Source organism: Mus musculus, chromosome 16 (assembly GCF_000001635.26).
Source record: "Mus musculus strain C57BL/6J chromosome 16, GRCm38.p6 C57BL/6J".
In the NCBI taxonomy this organism is placed as follows: Eukaryota; Metazoa; Chordata; class Mammalia; order Rodentia; family Muridae; genus Mus; species Mus musculus.
The window spans coordinates 88,116,896-88,134,085 of record NC_000082.6 but is presented as its reverse complement, the minus strand read 5'-3'; the positions used below and the strand labels follow the sequence as shown (position 1 = coordinate 88,134,085).

At 39.9% G+C, this 17,190-nt stretch overlaps 1 protein-coding gene across 13 annotated transcripts in view; it reads left to right on the top strand.

The window, feature by feature from the left end:
* Grik1 (glutamate receptor, ionotropic, kainate 1) overlaps positions 1–17,190 on the top strand; it is a 394,963-nt gene that overhangs the window by 156,778 nt on the left and 220,995 nt on the right. The window lies entirely within an intron of this gene.

Sequence of the window (17,190 nt, the reverse complement as noted above, 5' to 3'; positions counted from 1 at the left end):
TTATGACTTTGGCTAACTTAGGGAAGATCGTAACTGGATATCTCCCAAAGTCGAGGTCTTCCCACATGAGACCAGTTCTCCACAGCTTTTTGTTTGTTTGTTTCTGTCATCTTTATTTTTTACTAGCCAGCAATGACAACTAGGAAGAGATACACATTTTTTTAAGGAAGAAAATTCCAGTATTCCTAGCCTAATGTGGGCATCACAGTATTGATCCCTTGCTGTAATATGGCTTCTTTAAAGACAAGTTAGGAGGTGGGGAACTAAGGAAAGAAAAAGGCAGTAAAATCTTGCTGCTGCCCATGGCCAGTGATTGCTGACAGCTCTGTGCCAGGGTGTCTGTCTCCACAGCAGGCTTGCAGCATTCTTTATTGTGGTTGTTTAGCTGTGCCCTTTGCTTCTTCGCCAAAGTAGCCCCCATTGGTGATAACTAACAATGTCTCCTAAAACTGCCACAATATTGGGACAAATAAAATTGCTCGTGATCAATAACTACTACCTTATAATAAGAACAACTTTTCCAGAAAGATTCAATGTTAAGGCCTCTATCTAAGTGCAGAATATGCTGTGAGCACCCTGAGGTCCTGAAGAACACTTCTCTTAGATAAAGCTTTCAACTGGCAAGAACAGTGGTTTAAAAAAAATAAAACAACAAAAAAACAACAAAAGCAACGTGAAAGAGAAGTGGAGAGCTCTGCCCATGGCTCACCTGCACAAGCCTATCTCCATTTGCCAGTGATGGATTTTTAATTACTGTGTAGAGCATTAGATATCATTTTGGCATTTCTGAACAAAGTATGTTTTAGTGATTCTCCCTTCACCCCAATCTCTCTTCCACACACCCCTGACAACCCATTATCCAACTTGACAACATCTATCTTCTCTTCCTTTCCCATGCCCCAGTTGTACTTCTTGTCTTATCATGCTAGTTCCCTCTGGGTGCAGATTCTTCATGCCCAAGCAGATGGCACTATCCCCAGGTATATGACAGTAGAGGGCACAAACCAAGACTGCTTCTCTTCAAAGGGCCTTCTGATGGCTGCTGGGAAAGCACCTTAAATAGTCAACTGGAAGATAAAGAGAAAGGAATTTAGGCGTTTTCAGTTGGATGATAAAAGGGAGATGGAATGTGATCGTTTAAGTAAATCTGTTGCCCTGTCTTAGAGCACTGGGAATACTGTTGTGTCTCAGCTGACAATGCTTTATAGTTTAGAGCCAATTATGCAGTATTAAACATGTAAAGGGCTTAAAACATATTTTATAAATAGCGTAAAAACAATAAACTTAAAGTCCTAAGTACTATGAATTCAATATTTTAATAGTTCTAGCTTCCAGTATTCGACACATTGATGACAGATATATTCTATTCTAGCTTATAAAAGTGCATTCTTTGTGATCAAACCATCAACAGTGAGGCCCCATTAACATCAATCCTAATGCTTTTGTGAAGGCTACACAGTCCCTTACATTTGGCTAAAGTGTGGAACTATGGAAACCGATAGCCTTGCAATATGATACAGTCATTTGCGCACAAGGATGCAGTTCAGAGCCTTGTGTGGTGAGAAACTTCCTCACTCAGTTCGCTCAGGAGAATTTGGACATTGAATTTTGGATTTGAAAATCATTTCTATGGAAGTTAATTAGCTCTTTGTTGATGGTGTTCTCTTTGACTGACATTCAGGGGAAATAGGGAAGTGAGCTGACACAAAATATTTTAGATGACTTTGCAGTAGGGAAATTACTATTTTATGGATGTGGGAACACTAATGCTTTCAGCGATTTTAATTAACTCTACCTATAAAGAGTCCCAGCAGCTGTACAAAAGTGACATTGTGGTACCCTATAAAAATCCTGTTCTCTGTCTACACTGGCCAAGGGACAGATACAAGATTTCTACCCTTCAGAGGGTAATTAAGTGACTTCTGTGTTGCTTCTAAGATAGAAAGAGGGACTTCACACTAGAGAGGATTTTCCCACTGCTGTGTTTTTGCTCATTCTGCCATTCTAATGAAAAGACAGCAAGTCCATGTGTCTCATTCTTCAAGTTCCCAGACACTCAGTGTGGTCCTTTGTATTCTACTCAATCTCTGCCTGAGTGCCTGAGGATCCCTCCAACCCTTCAAATTATGTCCCTGAATTGGTATACAAGCATTTGATATAGCAGAAGGATCTAAGAGAAATCGATGCAGTTCTAGGAAAATTTACCCATTTATCTGGCATGTTGTTGTATACCTTTCATGTACTCAAGAAACATCTGAGCTTTGGGTGTATTCAACATGAGAGGATAATGTTCAGGAGTTTATTTTGTGGGGAACCTCTGCGAATATTGAAGTTTGTATTTGAAGTAATTTCTATGGATATTGGTTGATGGTGGGCTCTTTGACTGGTATCCAGGGGAAAGAGCAGAGTGGGCTGACTGAATTCAAAGCTTTTTCGGTGAGAAATAACTGTCGAGTGAAACTAAACAGCAGGCAGAAGTTACATTCAAATCAAACTGGACACATCTCCATCACTAGATGATCTTTTCCAGTTAGAGAATGGTCTTTGAATCCAAGGCTTTGTTAAAGTATCACGTGAGGCTTGAGCTCAGCATAGCTTTGATTCCAGTTTCTTTGTTTCTCCTTGCTTTGGTCTCAGAAATCCAATGATATTGTGGAAGGGTCATTCTTCATGGAGGAGGAGAGTAGATTTGGTTCAGATGCAGTCATCAGACTCATCTTACTTTCTGACTCTATTTTCAGACAGTAGAAAGGGGAAATGAAACTGAGATTGAGAGGACCACAAAGTTAGCTCTAGGAAGACGACCATGCACCCACTCTCCACAAATGGAGTATCGCCATGTGAAGACTTCCATCGCCCTGAAGACTCTACATCTTTGCAAAGACCATCCACATCCATAGCAGTAAAAGCCAGATGCTATTTGGGAAAAGGAAATAAGGGTTATTGTCACAAATTCAAACTGGAAAACTTAGGTGAATGGAATCTTAAAGCTCCAGTTGATAATTTCAGATGTCTGTGGAGAATACCAGGTAGTCACACATGCAATCCTGACCCAAAGATGTTGGCAGGTTGGTTCATCTGTAATTGAGTAAATAATACAGAAAGTTGGAGCAGGCTGGTTTGATGAGAAAGCCACAGTTCTTCGGTCTAAAAGTGACTCTGTGGAGGCTCTGAATTTGAGTGTAGCCTGGTAATTGAGTCCTGGTGCTGTTGCTATAAAATTACTAATTCACGGCACAGACTAAATATGTAAAGGGAGATGTAGGCATGTATTGTCCTCTTTCTCTTATATAATTAGATAAATGCAACAATGTGCCCTTGGAAACTTATTTACCTTCATTCCTATCGTCCTCAGGGTCCCAGTGGAGTTAGAATAGCAATTATCATTTAAATGACTGCAATAATTGAAGAGTGGGTAGATGATTCATAAGTAACCTACTTACCATCACAGTAATTCTCAGCAATTTCCTAAATGAAACAGTGGATCTATTATTTCTTTAAAAGTTAATAATCAGAGAGTCTGGGGAGATGGCTCTGTCTGCTAAGTGATTGCTCTATATACAAATATGTGGACATTCCCCTGAACTCAGACACACACAATTTTTATAGAAATTGCTAATCTAGCTCAATAATAGAGTGTCTTTCTAGCATGTTTGAGGCCCAAAGTTCTTTCTCGGGTACTGCGATATGAGTAAAGTAGCTATTGTTTTTTAATTTTAACCTCTGAATGCTGTTAGTTAGTGAGCATCTCATAAGGATGATTCCATCTTGAAATGATATGAAGAGCAGCCCGTGATTCAGGCATTGCTCAGATGTGAGCTAGAGGAACTTGTCCCCTTAGACTGTGCTCCAGCATCACATGGAGTCGGCTAGAACAATTTGACCACATTCCAAAATCATCTATGTAGGAAAATGTTGGGCAGAAGAGTGTGGCTTTGTTTCATGTAGTACAGATATTTTTAAGGTCCTAACTCTAATTACAAGGTATAAATCAAATCAAACATAGACTACTTGAAGATTTTCTACAATGAATTCTCTTGAAAAATTAAAAGGTATTTTAAATTAACATTTGCCCTGATCAATAGTGTGATTTCATAATACAAATTTTATGATTTCGTTGTAACCGGCAGAGCAAGCCTGTATTACCAGCTACTCAGGAGAATAGAGCAGAATTACAAACTTGGAGTATGAACCGAGTTCAAGGTCATCATGGGCAACTGAAAAGACCCTGTTTTAAGATAAAATAAATGCAAAAGATGACTAGGATATATCTCAGTAGTTGTATTCTTGCCTAGCAGGACACGAGTTCAGTCATTGATTAAAAACAAAAAGCAAAAACTCAGAATTTGAAAAAAAAAAATCAGGATTTGTTTTCTTGCCTAATAACATGCAACTTTTATGCTTCTTCAGAGTACTTAGACCTGGAACTAATGTATGATTTTAATATATTGCAAGAAGACCATATATTTTTTTCTCCTTTGTTGACAGCCAGCCATAGATGAACAGGTCTCCCTGTGCTTATGGCTTCTGCATTCAGAAGGAACATGACTCTATCTGAAGCCACTGGGTCTTGAGATGCCTCCACAAGGCGGTGTGTAAACAAGATGTACCCACATTACTCCCAATGACTTTCAGATTCAGTAGCTGTTTTATAGTGGAAAGCTGTTAGAGAGAATTAAAACCTTGGAGGCATCTCAGTGCAACACAGCACCATCCCACAGAGCATCGATTGCTCTTAAAGGCTAATGTGCTTGTGTGCCACCATAAGTGGTGAGATGGGAAACTTTCAAAACACTGTCAGACTCAAGTAAAACAATTCTTTTCCTGCCCTCCAAGCTTACTTGTATTTAAGTTGCACAAAAACCCCCAGTGTTTCTTATTTAAAAGCCTGACACTTGGTTTACACTTTAAGAGACTTGCCTGATTCAAACTTTCTGGCTGATGGGCAGTTAAGCTACCCAGAAAATAGGTACCTCTACTCACCTGCAACCTTATCCATCTGAGAATGCAGGGGATAGGGATGGAGTCATGGATTCTGATAACTTAGCCATGAACCACAGTATGTGGGAGATGAAAAGACTAACAAGGCACCAAAAACATAAGAATTTAGCAACATGGTATATGCCAAGGCCTAAAAAGCAGCATATTAGGGTGTGAACCAAGCAGCCTTATTGGGGGGGGGGTGTCTTTAGGTCTCAGCTTCCTTGCCTATGAGCAGGATAAACTTCTCCGATCGAAGATTAGTACATACAATAAGCAGTAGCACTCTTCATTACTGTCACTGAGCAGAGGCTCCAACAGCTGCTTTAATTATTCAGAAGTTGGAAACGGCGTGGTAAAAATGTGAGCGCGTGATTAGAATAAACCCATCCCAGCATCTGCTTCTGCTTGTCTTCCAGAGAGGATAGAGGAGGAAAGCAGAGAGGGATGAGGATAGGCAGCAGCATCGGATGCTCAGCAAGGAGAAACTGATCTTCTCAGGAGATGATTGAGTTGGTAAGGTGTTTGCTGAGCAGCCATGAGGACCTCAGGCAAACCCCTAGAGGCCACATAGAAAGAAAGCTTGATAAGGTAGCAGAGTGGACTTGCAATCCCAGTATAGAGGAAATTGAGACAGGGAGATAGAAGATCTCTTTTCAAGATCATGAACCTTCCCATTGATTTTATCCTCTTGGTCTTGTCCCACTGGACAGCCATACTATTTATACACCATGCCCTAAGAGTCTGCATCTGCCCAGTTCAGTGTCTTCCAGTGTTCCTAAGAACAGAGACATACAAAATGGAATATTCCATGTATAGATACACTGCTGTACAAAACCATAGGCACTACATGACTTTTCCATGTTACTGGGCAAGAATTTCAAACAACAACGTCTCAGATTCTCCCAATTGCAAAATGAGAATGATGGCTGGCAGTACTCGCTGCTTAGCCTTAAAATGGAGAATAAATGAACAGTACATATGTTATCTAAACACCTCTACCCACACACACACAAAGCCACACATCTATGACTTTGGACTTCTGAACCGTTTTATACAGCTATTCCTATTTCAGTTCATTAGAATGAGTGACCCAAGACAACAGAGACAATTTTTGAAGATGAAATTTGTCTCTGTGCCTTATTGGTGTTTTATCTTTCAGGAGATATTGGGACATTTTACTTTGGGAATGAATTTACCTGTGGAGATGTCACCTATCAATCAGCTCTAATGTCTGTCTGCATACTGTAGACCTGACAATGAGCCACCTACCCTGCAAAGTGCACATGAATCTGTAGAAATTCTTTCTCCTCAAGGAAGATCTAACTTTCTCTCTCTTGTTCACACAGATTTTTACACATTCATATCCAGGAAGATTTGGCTCAATGTGTGTATACACACACACACACACACACACACACACAGAGAGAGAGAGAGAGAGAGAGAGAGAGAGAGAGAGAGAGAGAGAGAGAGAGAGGCACACACACATAATGTATATATGATGTTGTATCTTCATATCTATATACAAGTGTTAGTCCATAAAACAACCTGTTTATATATAGAATTATCCCAGTACAGAATGCTACCTTTCCTTTAGATTTTTATTATATCTCCCTAAAAAGATTCCATACATTTGACTTGCAAATGAAATCAAAGAGTCTCTTTTAGTTTGTAAAGCAAAGAAGCTGCTTTTAAAGGGACTTTGTTTTGAAGGCAGTTTGCTCTTCTAGGATGGAGTGAGTGATTTGTTTTATGTGTCTAATCTCACTTTTCTGTCTTGCCCTGGAGCTATTTGGTAGGTAGTAAACTACTCTGAGGTTTGGCTGTGCCAATTTTAACACAATTGACTATAATAAGAGTCCCATAGATAGCAGAAGCCTTTACCATCCTGGACTACCGTCTGCAGAGGGTCCTGTGCTGATTTCATTGCTGGCTTTCTGTCATGAGGGCTGTTTGCCTCCGAGATATTTCAGTGCATGGGCAGTTAAGATACTTCCTTGACAGGCAGCCAAGCAAGCCAAGTATATGATTCAATTTCCTAGGAGGAAAAGAAATTCTTCCCATTTGTTACTTCCATTTGTGTCAAGGATATGAAAGATTTATTTGTTTTTTAATCAAAGCATATTTTATAATTTATGGAGGGAAGTGCATCCATTTATTATGTTGTACCAGACAATTTATTTATAAAATTGTTATTAGCTCATACATTGGGCCAATATTCCTTTCTGCTAGGAAGAGATGAGCATAAGATAGGTTGTAAACTCATAAGACCTTTTCCCTCCTGTCTCTCTCTAAGAAGAGATGTTACTTCCTAACACCTGACAAGAAGCAAATTCTCCACACAGAAACTAGAGCAGGCTGTCATATCAATGCAGAACTGCCATGCCATCTCTGGACAGAGTTCTCTGCTCCCACCATCTCAAATATTTCATTCCTCATCCCTGGTCCTGCTTTGCAACAAAGGCACTGCATATACATCATATCTCTAAACTCCTCTTTTCTTTAATAATTAATTTTCTCCAAGAAATAATAAGCTTCCTGTAGACAAAAAACAAATTTTCTATTTTGAAAATTTTCCCACCTCCTTTAGGTTCATAACACAGAACCAAGTGATGTGTCCAAATATTCATTTTATCAAGATAAAGTTCTCATTTGGGCGTGGTGGTGCCCATCTTTAATCCTAGTACTCGGGAGGCAGAGGCAAGCAGATTTCTGAGTTCGAGGTCAACCTGGTCTACAGAGTGAGTTCCAGGACAGCCAGGGCTACACAGAGAAAACCTGTCTCGAAATCCAAAATAAATAAATAAAATAAATAAAGTTCTTCCCAGGGCCTGGAAAAGCACACTTGACATCCCAGTAATCAGGAGATGGAAGCACATGGAACCTAAATCCTCAACATACCAGACTACAAAGGTCCAAGTCAGCATTGGCTACATAGAGAGACAAGTAAAATCCAATGTTTAAAAGGTCCTAAAGATTTGAGTTATGGGTGCAAATGACAAGACACAAGGTAATATGAAAGGTATCACTTCAGTGTGTCCTGTAGGTCACAAGCCAATGAGAGCATTCTATTAGACAGATGTTGTGGTCCAATAGAATCCCATGGAGGCACCTTAATGGGTCATTTAAAGTCCAAAGAAATCAAGAAGGTAACAGATTCAAAAGCAAAAAGCATCGTAGGCAAGAATACTTACTGCTCTTATGGAGGATCAGAACACAGTTTGGTTCACTACAGGCTATAAATCCAGCTTTAGGGAATCTCCATGATACGCACAGACACATACAGAAGGACATGCCCATTAATAAAACTCTCTCTCTCTCTCTCTCTCTCTCTCTCTCTCTCTCTCTCTCTCTCTCTCTCTCCCTCTCTCTCTCTCTCCCATACAGAAAGAGAGAGAGAGAGAGAGAGAGAGGGAAAGAGAGAGAGAGAGCATGCATACAGATACTGTTATTGAGAAAATCCAGTGTCTTTGTGAACTGTGAAGAAACCATTTCTCCCATGTTGGGATAAAATTTTCATGCACTGTGTAAATGTTTCTTTTTATTATTCAAATGTATGTGGGTCTCTATACCAGCAGGGACCTGAGTACTGTCTGAGATGTTATTTTTATTCGTATGGATCATCATCTGCCTGAGTATTTTGTAACCACTCTTCCCCATCACCTTGGATCGGTCTGATAAAGAGCTGACTGTCCTACGTCTGAGGCAGGAGAGGAAAGGCAGAAAGGACTTCAGGGCAGAAAAGGCCCTCTGGGGAATTGAGAGGCTGGTGGGTTGCCAGCCAGATACAGAGGAAGTCAAACCCACAGGGACTGAGTGTGAGATAACAGGCCATGTGGAAAGCATGGGCTAGAGTTAATAGGTTAAGTGATAGAAGCTAGTTTGGAGTAGCAAGCTAAGGACTAAACTTTCATAACTAACTCGAAGTCTCTGTGTCATTATTCAGGTGTTGCCAGGTCAGAGTCTGGTGATGCAGACATTCTGCATCTCTCAGAAGACCACTATCCCCAGGGCCTGGGATCTCATACTAGTACTAAAATGGTTAAACATTCTAATCCAGATTGCCTGCACCAAGACCATGCATTCCAATAAAGTTTGCAAACAAATGAAATGGAGTCCTGCCATGTGTATACATCTTCACTAGCTTTAGTATTACAGGCAAGTGGGGGAGGCTGACAGTTCCTTGAAGGGGAAATAAAACAACTAATGAAGTGAGAAATAAGGGAAATATGACTAAATAAATGTTCATCAATAGGCCATAAATGAGTTGGTCAGACTGAATCCCACCTATGGGAAATTCAGTTACACCAATGACCACCCAATGTGTGGGCATCCCCTCCGTCTACAGGAAATACCTGTTACATGTAACCAGTTCTCTGGGTGACTTAGTCTGGGAGGCCTCAGCATGAGTTATACACATGTGGCCAATAGTTCGCTTCGCACACTGTCAGTAAAACCTGGTTGTATAATTGCATATATTCAATCCCCAGTCCATCTGATATCATAGTGAATGTCATCAATCTCGAAGGGACAGGGTGATGCCAAGAAAATGTTAGAGATGATCTGAAGCAAGTCTTTAGTCCACCGTATGTGGGTTCATCCCTATTTCCAGATGAGAGACAGGAAGGCCAAGAAATGGGGGTCTGAGGAAGACTAAGGTTGGGATGGGGACGTGAGGAGCAGGCTTGTTACTAACTAGCCTTGTGTGAAATTTGTTGCAGTGCAGAGTTTGAGGTTTTGTGTCTTGCTTTCTTGGGGTGAGAGTGGTTTGTTTTGTATTTGTTTTATTTTCTCAGATTCTGAGGGAAAGCCAGACTCTCATCATTTCTGCTTTTTCTTTCTCTCTCACTAATAACTGACTCTCATCAGAAAGTCAGGCAGGCTTGGCTCTGCTGCCAGTAATCCTATCTTTAGAGATGCTGTCTTGGGGATCATTAACTTAAGACATATATATATATATATATATATATATATATATATATATATAATATTTGTATATATTCCTTGGTCTCCAAATGCCAGCTGAGCTCTTGGGTATCACCCTTCTGCAATCCCAGGGAGAATAACCACCCTGCATCCCTACCAATGCATGCTGGAGTCTTAGTGAGCCCAGGCTCTGCCTACCTGTGGTTGGTTTGACTTTCTTTTTGAAGACTCTATGCAGAGTACTGTAAATGCAAATGGGGTAGATCTTCAAGAAGAAAGGAGAGGAGAGAAAAAGCAGAGAAGAGTATGGAGAAGAAGAGGAAGCGAAGAAATAGATGAAAGGAGAGTGAATGGAGTGAAGAAGATGGCAAAATATACAAAGAGGAGTGGGAAGAAAGGTTGGCGGGGGGGGGGGGAGAGAAAGAGAAGAGGAGAGACAGAGAAAGGGGAGGAGAGGCAGAGAGGAAAGGGACAATGAAGACCATTCCTGTCCCCCAATTAATTCTTTGCCACTTTATTGGATATGAAACATCATCATCACAAAATCATTTATTTGTTATTTTCAAAATTATTCTTCATAGTCCTCTACCGGTCCTATCTATATTTATGAAACTTGTATATTTATGAAAAGTGAATAAAGACAACAATTAACAGGAAGAACACTCTTGCGTAGAAATTTTCATCTTTTGTAGTCTTTCAACATTACTTGAGCTTTATAAATAGTTTTTCTTATACAAATGAAAGGCAGGAAAGTCAAATAATTTGATTAAATTCACATATACCACACATTTTATACTCTGAATGAAACATAACCCCATTTATCTATCATGGTGTGTGTTCACATTTGAAAGCTTTTTATACATGCAGGTAACCTGTGAAACAGTGCATGCTGGTTCATGCGAACATGAGTGCACGTCCCCTGAAGAGAAAGAAGGGGCAGAAAAGTTCAAGCAAAGACCAACTGTCCCCCTGGCATGCTTGTGAAGGGGCAGCCTTAGCTATAACTAAGAGCACTGAGTCTAGCAGGATTCCTGCTTACCAATGTTCCAAGGAAGTCAAAGCACACACAATCTCATGAGCATTTTTCCCAGATGAGAAAGCTAAGGTTGAGGCTAATAGACAATTTCACTAGGCTATACACACAGTCAGTCACAAAGCTGCATCTCCTAAATCCCACTCTAGAAAGCCTTCTCACCCCTCGTACTACATTTTAGCATCAGTTGTACGAATTGGATGTAAGGCAGCTGGACATATTTACTCTCTACTACACAATGGGACTTAATCAGAGGGTTCCGACTAACGTTTTAGCCCAGAAGGAAGGTAGAGACAGATCATGTTTGTTATCACAAAACTCTGTCAGAAGCACCACTCACCTGAAAATGGGTTCAGGAATTATTAATATCCTCTAGGCATCCTGATTGCCCCAGCTTTCTGAAGCTAAGATGTTGCAGACATGCCTCCGTGCCTTTGATCACAGGCAATCAAAGGAGATTTGGTATAGCTTCCAGGGAGACTTTGTTGCCTGAAAAGTCAGAGCACTGCCAAGCAACATAAACCTTTACAGAACCTCCCTGCGTCCTTCACTCCAAATCAAAGAGGAAGAGAAGACGGTTGTCAGCCCTCAGTGGTTTGTGGCTTTAATTTTCAGATCTGAATTTTTCTTCCCTGTCCATTCCAGGTAATTATCAGAAAACCTATGTAAATGGTATCACCTGTTGCTTGTTCTTTACTGACTCTCCCTTTCCTGTTCTCAGCAAGGACAGGAGCCACTCTGTCTATGAGTGGTTTGGGCAGTTGAAATTATCATGTATGTTACTCTTCTGGTGAGCTAAGAAGACAAAATCTTTTCTCGCCAGGTAGATACATTTGCAATGGATTGTGAGTACTTTATACTACATTGCCTGCAAAGTTGGGGGATCATTAAACCTTGTATATAAAACTTTGACTAGGATCACTCAAGGTGGTCATGAGTCTTGCCAGATTTATGGAGAATAAAGGGAGTCCTCGTTCATTTGGTGTGTTTCTTCAGTTTAGAAAGCTGAGATTGGACACCTATTTATGTTGCTCAAGAAAGTCCAAAACTCTAAAATCATGGAGGAATGGTATGGATTGCCAAATGTAGCTGAGAAAGGAGAACTCCTAGGTAGCAAGAGGCAGATCCTCAATGTCACCCCTCCTCCTGTGACTCTCTTGGCTCCTGGTTACCCCCCAAAATGTGGACTTCCTCCTATATGTGATATTTGGGAGTCGATCCTCTGAAATTTGACAGAGGCAAGCTTAAATAAACATGCTCTCTTCTGTACTTATCGGGTAGCTGAACTCTTCATAGTATAGCTGAACTCTTGCTGGAAAGTCTGACGAGATAGTTCTCTGTGCTACATAAAAGAACAGGTAGCTGAACCCAAGAGCCTACAAGAATAGTATATTAAGACAATTAGTATTTTAGTTTTCTACCTAGGAATCAACAAAGGATATAAGAAATATGCAGCTCATATGTTTATTAATTAATAGTATAAAAGATTAAGCATACTGAAATGTTTGTTGTAGAAAAGAGTTAACCCAGTTTAAAAGAGCAGAAGGATGCCCTTGCTAATGGGAAGAGATGGCTTTAAATGGCATGAGCCACCTTGCTTGGAAACTCTTGGCTGATTTCCTCCCCTGCTATGCAGACAACCCTTGAGAGTGCACACTTTCTTGGCTTGCTGATACATCCAGGCAGGCTGCAATCAAGCCTTGGTACCATGGGAACGCTGTTGTTGATTTAAGGAAACTCTGATTCACCACTTTTATTTAATATTTTGGCCCACAGCTTAACTCTAAGGGACCATTTTATTTCAAGAACTATGAATTTCTTTGCTGACACCTTTCAGTGTCCCACAAAGAAAGACAACAACAAAATGAAATGATTTTGCAGGATTGCAAGTTCACTCAGCTTGAATGTATACAATATGGTTTTCAGTCTGGAATGTGGGAAATGGCTACACCTCTTCCTCTTGCTTAATTTATGTACTAACACCCCAGTGTTAAGGATAAAAGCCTGCGCACATACACATTAAAATCCGCTGGCTAATACTTTGAACATAAAAAATCAAAATCAAAAACAAAAAACAAAAACAACACAAGAGCACTCTAACTGATCTTTCTGTGTGCTCAATTTCTGCTGATAATCTTAGCCACATGGTGGCTCACAGCCATCCACAACTCCAGTTACAGAAGATCCAATGACCTCTTCTTACCTCTATGGGCCCCAACCATGAATGTGTTGGAACACACATATAGGGAGGAAAAGCTTCCACACAAATAAGTAAATAAATAATCTAAGGTGGAGAACAAAACAATACAAAGCAGGAGATTATCATCTATAGCCTACATGTGTCCTCAGAGTTACAGTGAGTTTCTTGTAAGCAGTATATAGTTGAGTCTTGTATTTTTCTTTGTTTGCTTTTAATTCATTCAGTCACTTCATGACATTTAGTGCCTCTTATGAGGTAAATATCATAAGATAAGTTCTTTTAATAGAACTTTTATAACCATTTTCTAGTTTACTGTAGTTATTCTATTTTTTACTGTCTTCAGTGTGGGTAGATAATTTATTATAACAGCAGGCTTTAGCTTCTTACTCATTCACTTTGGTTTTTCCAACAGTTAATTTTCTTTGTGCTTTTCATAATGCTTAAATAGACATAGTTTGATTATAGCAAGCTGTTTGAAAATGGTAGTAGCAGATAACATTATCGAAAGACAAGAAAAAAGAAAAATACTCACAAAATTTTTGTCTTATATCTTTCACACTATCCCAGTGTTTTAATGATGCCCCTTTTAATTTTTAAGGTATACAAAAGACTGGATAGCATATTCAGCAATATTAGGGCATATTGGATATATTTGAAGATACTCTTTCTGAATTGTTTATCAAATAATGAGTTTCTCTTTCAGCTTAATCATTTCCTGTAGGGAATATCTGTTGAAGATAAATTGTTCTAGTTTTCATTAGTCTGGGAATATTTTATCTTTTCTTCATTTCTAAAGGACATGTTCTCGCAATACAATATTCTGGGTAGCAGGTTTTTATTTCCTTCCAGTAGTGTGAAAAATCTCATGCCACTCTTAGCTAGTCTCTAAGTTTTCTGCTAAAATGTCTGTTGTCAAGATGACTGATGCTACAATGCGTTTCTTTCCTAGTGCTGCATTGAAATTCGTTTTTTTTTTATCCTTTACCTTTGAAATCATGATCATATGTCTTGGAGTAGTTAGTCTTGCTTGAGTTCTACCTAACTGGTGACCTTTGACCTTTCCATTCTAGTTATTTGTGTCCCTCTCTAGATTTGTGAATTTTCAGTCCTGTTTTTAATAAGCTTTTTTTTTCTCCTTGTCATTCTCATGTCTCTCTCTAATATACTGCAACCAACATATTTTCTATGTTAGTGTTTTCCCAAAGTTCCCATAAGGGTTACTCTTCCCTCTTCACTGTTCTTTAGCCTATAACAACGTGTACAGTCAAATGATCTGTCTTCTTTGTCTCCTTTTTCTATTCCACCACTGGTGCCTCTTATCAGGCATTTGCTTAGTGCACATTCTATCTCATGGATTTCTGTTTGGTTGACTGAAATTGCTTCCTTCTCTATATTGGGGTCTCTCCTAGGATCACATTCTTGTATGCTTGGAACTTACAGTTTTTCTTTCCTCTTTTAAAAATTTTTTTAAATATACTTTATATCCTACTCACTGACACCCTCTTACTCATCCCCTCCCACAATCTTCCCCTACTCCCCTCTTCTACTCTGAGCAGGTGGGGCACCCTCTAGGTATCCTCTCTACTTGGCAATTCAAGTCTCTGTGAGGCTAGTCTCTTCCTTTCCCACTTAGGTCAAACAAGGCAGCCTGGCTAGAAGAACATATCCCACATGCAGGCAACAGCTTTTGGGACAGCCCCTGTTCCAGTTGTTTGGGACCCACATGAATACCAAGCTGCACATCTGCTACATATATGTGGGGAGGCTTTGGTCCAGCCCTATATGTTCTTTGGTTGGTGGTTCAGAGGCTGAGAGCCCCAACGATCCAGGATAGTTGACTCTGTTGGTCTTCCTGTGGAGTTCCTATCCCCTTTGGGGACTTCAGTCCTTCCTCCTTCCATAAGAGTCCCAAAGCTTCATCCACCGTTAGGCTGTGGGTGTGTGTATCTGTCTGAGTCAGCTGCTGAATCCTCTCAAAGGACATGCTCCTGTCTGCAAGCATAACAGAGTATCATTAATAGTGTCAGGGATTGATGCTTGCCCATAGGATGGGTATCAAATTGGCCTGGTTATTGGTTGGCCATTCCCTCTGTCTCTTTTCCATCCACTGTGCCTTCATTTCATGTAGACAGGATAAATTTTTGGTCAAAGATTTCATGGGTGGGTTAGTGTCTCTATCACTTCACTGTAGTTCCATCCCAGCTACAGGAGGTGGCCTCTTCAGGTTCCATATTCCCAATGTTGTAAGTCACAGCTAAGGTCACCCCCATTGATTCTTGGGTGCCTCCCTCATCCAAGCTCTCTGTCTCATCCTGGAGATGCCCCCCACCTCCTCACCCCCATTAGTGGCAGATTTTCATTCTTTTCCATGGCCACTTAGCCATTTTTACCGAGGTTTCTTGCGACAGATGTTTTAAATTCTCAATTCAAGGTTTTGTCCGTACTGGTTGCAATATTTCAACCACACTGGTTTGTATGGTTTGTGTCTGATCTCTTATTTTGATCACTAATTGAAGTTACTGTTTGCTGAAAATTCTTAATGCTTAATTGATTATAATATTATTTTGGTATTGAAGGTTTAGGTAATCTATTAGGTTCATAATCTGGCTTTGTTTGTATTTATCTCTTTAGAAATTATAAGTACATTGATGATTACCTCTGAACCTCTGTTTATTCATGTTATCTCATTCCATACTACATGGCACTTAAATCAATGATTACATAAATTAATTATTAATATATTGATACTATTGTAGTACTAAAAAATAACCCAATCTTATGCTTTCCAAAATCTTCAGTCGCTATAAATCTATTTCACTATGAACTAGGATAATACCTAAAAAGGTTAGTCTTTTCACTATAAGCCTATTTTTGTGGTTAGAGTACCCAAGCAACTATGATAGGCGCAGGCGACTCATTCACATTCATTTACTTCTGGTCAGATACTATGATATCTATCAAATTCTGACAGACTTACCATAAAAATACCAACTCACCATGCTGCATTTTATTCACGAATACAGGAATACTATTACAACTACAATCCACCAAAACAAGGTAGGCCTAAGTCCACATTTGCCTATAGGCTGGAGTTATGGCTATTCCGGGCTACAAACCAGACCTGAGAAATTCTGGCTGCAACAAAAGTCTAGTATTCTAGAACCTCTGTGTCTACATGACAATGAGAATATTCCAGAGACTCTGTTTATAGATTCTGGCCTGAGAAAAGGGATCCACGTGGTCTATCCAGAGTTATATTTTACCAGCCAGCAGCTGAGATTTCAAGGCAAAGTCCTATCTTAGTTTTCTACCCTACCCCTACTAAATAGAATATTATTCTTTACTATGATGCTCAAGATTGTTTGGGGAATGATAGCATCAGTGCTTTGCCTTGCTGTTTCATGCTGAATATCATAGCACAGTCTAGAAGAACTGGCTCAGGCCCACTCCAAATTGTCAGTGAGGCAACCTAAAAACTTGATTTGTACTACTGATACACAGGTCCCCATTTTGTATAGAGAAGGGACCAAAGACCTGATCTCTTAGCTCTGCACTGGAAATATAAATCTTTGGTTTCTTCTTGCTGTATCCTGACAAAACAGGTCTAGAACTGAGTTTAAGGTGAAGTCTTATACTACTTGCCAGTTGGCTGAAGTCTTGTTCCTTCCTGTCCTATCTGAGACTCAGAGAAGACCTGCTAAGGCAGGTCAGCTGGCTCCATCTCAGGGTACCGAGGGAGGAGTCACAGGATGATGTCAAAGTCCTGATTTCACTGTGCCAACTCAATACTGGACTTGAACTTAGAGCCTGGGATTACCTTAAAATGAGTTGAACTTCAGTAATGGAGTGATCCAATCAATTCTTTTCAAGATATTCTTTCTTCCTTTACTACATTAAGACTCTAGTCTCTCACCTGGAGTCCACAGCTCTTATGAAGGTTGTTTGGTGCACAAGGAACTGTCTGCACTGCTGTGTCTGCAAGATGACCATTGAAGGCTCTTACTCACTGGTATCTTATTCTAGCACTCTGGAGAAGTTAGATTTTATTTTT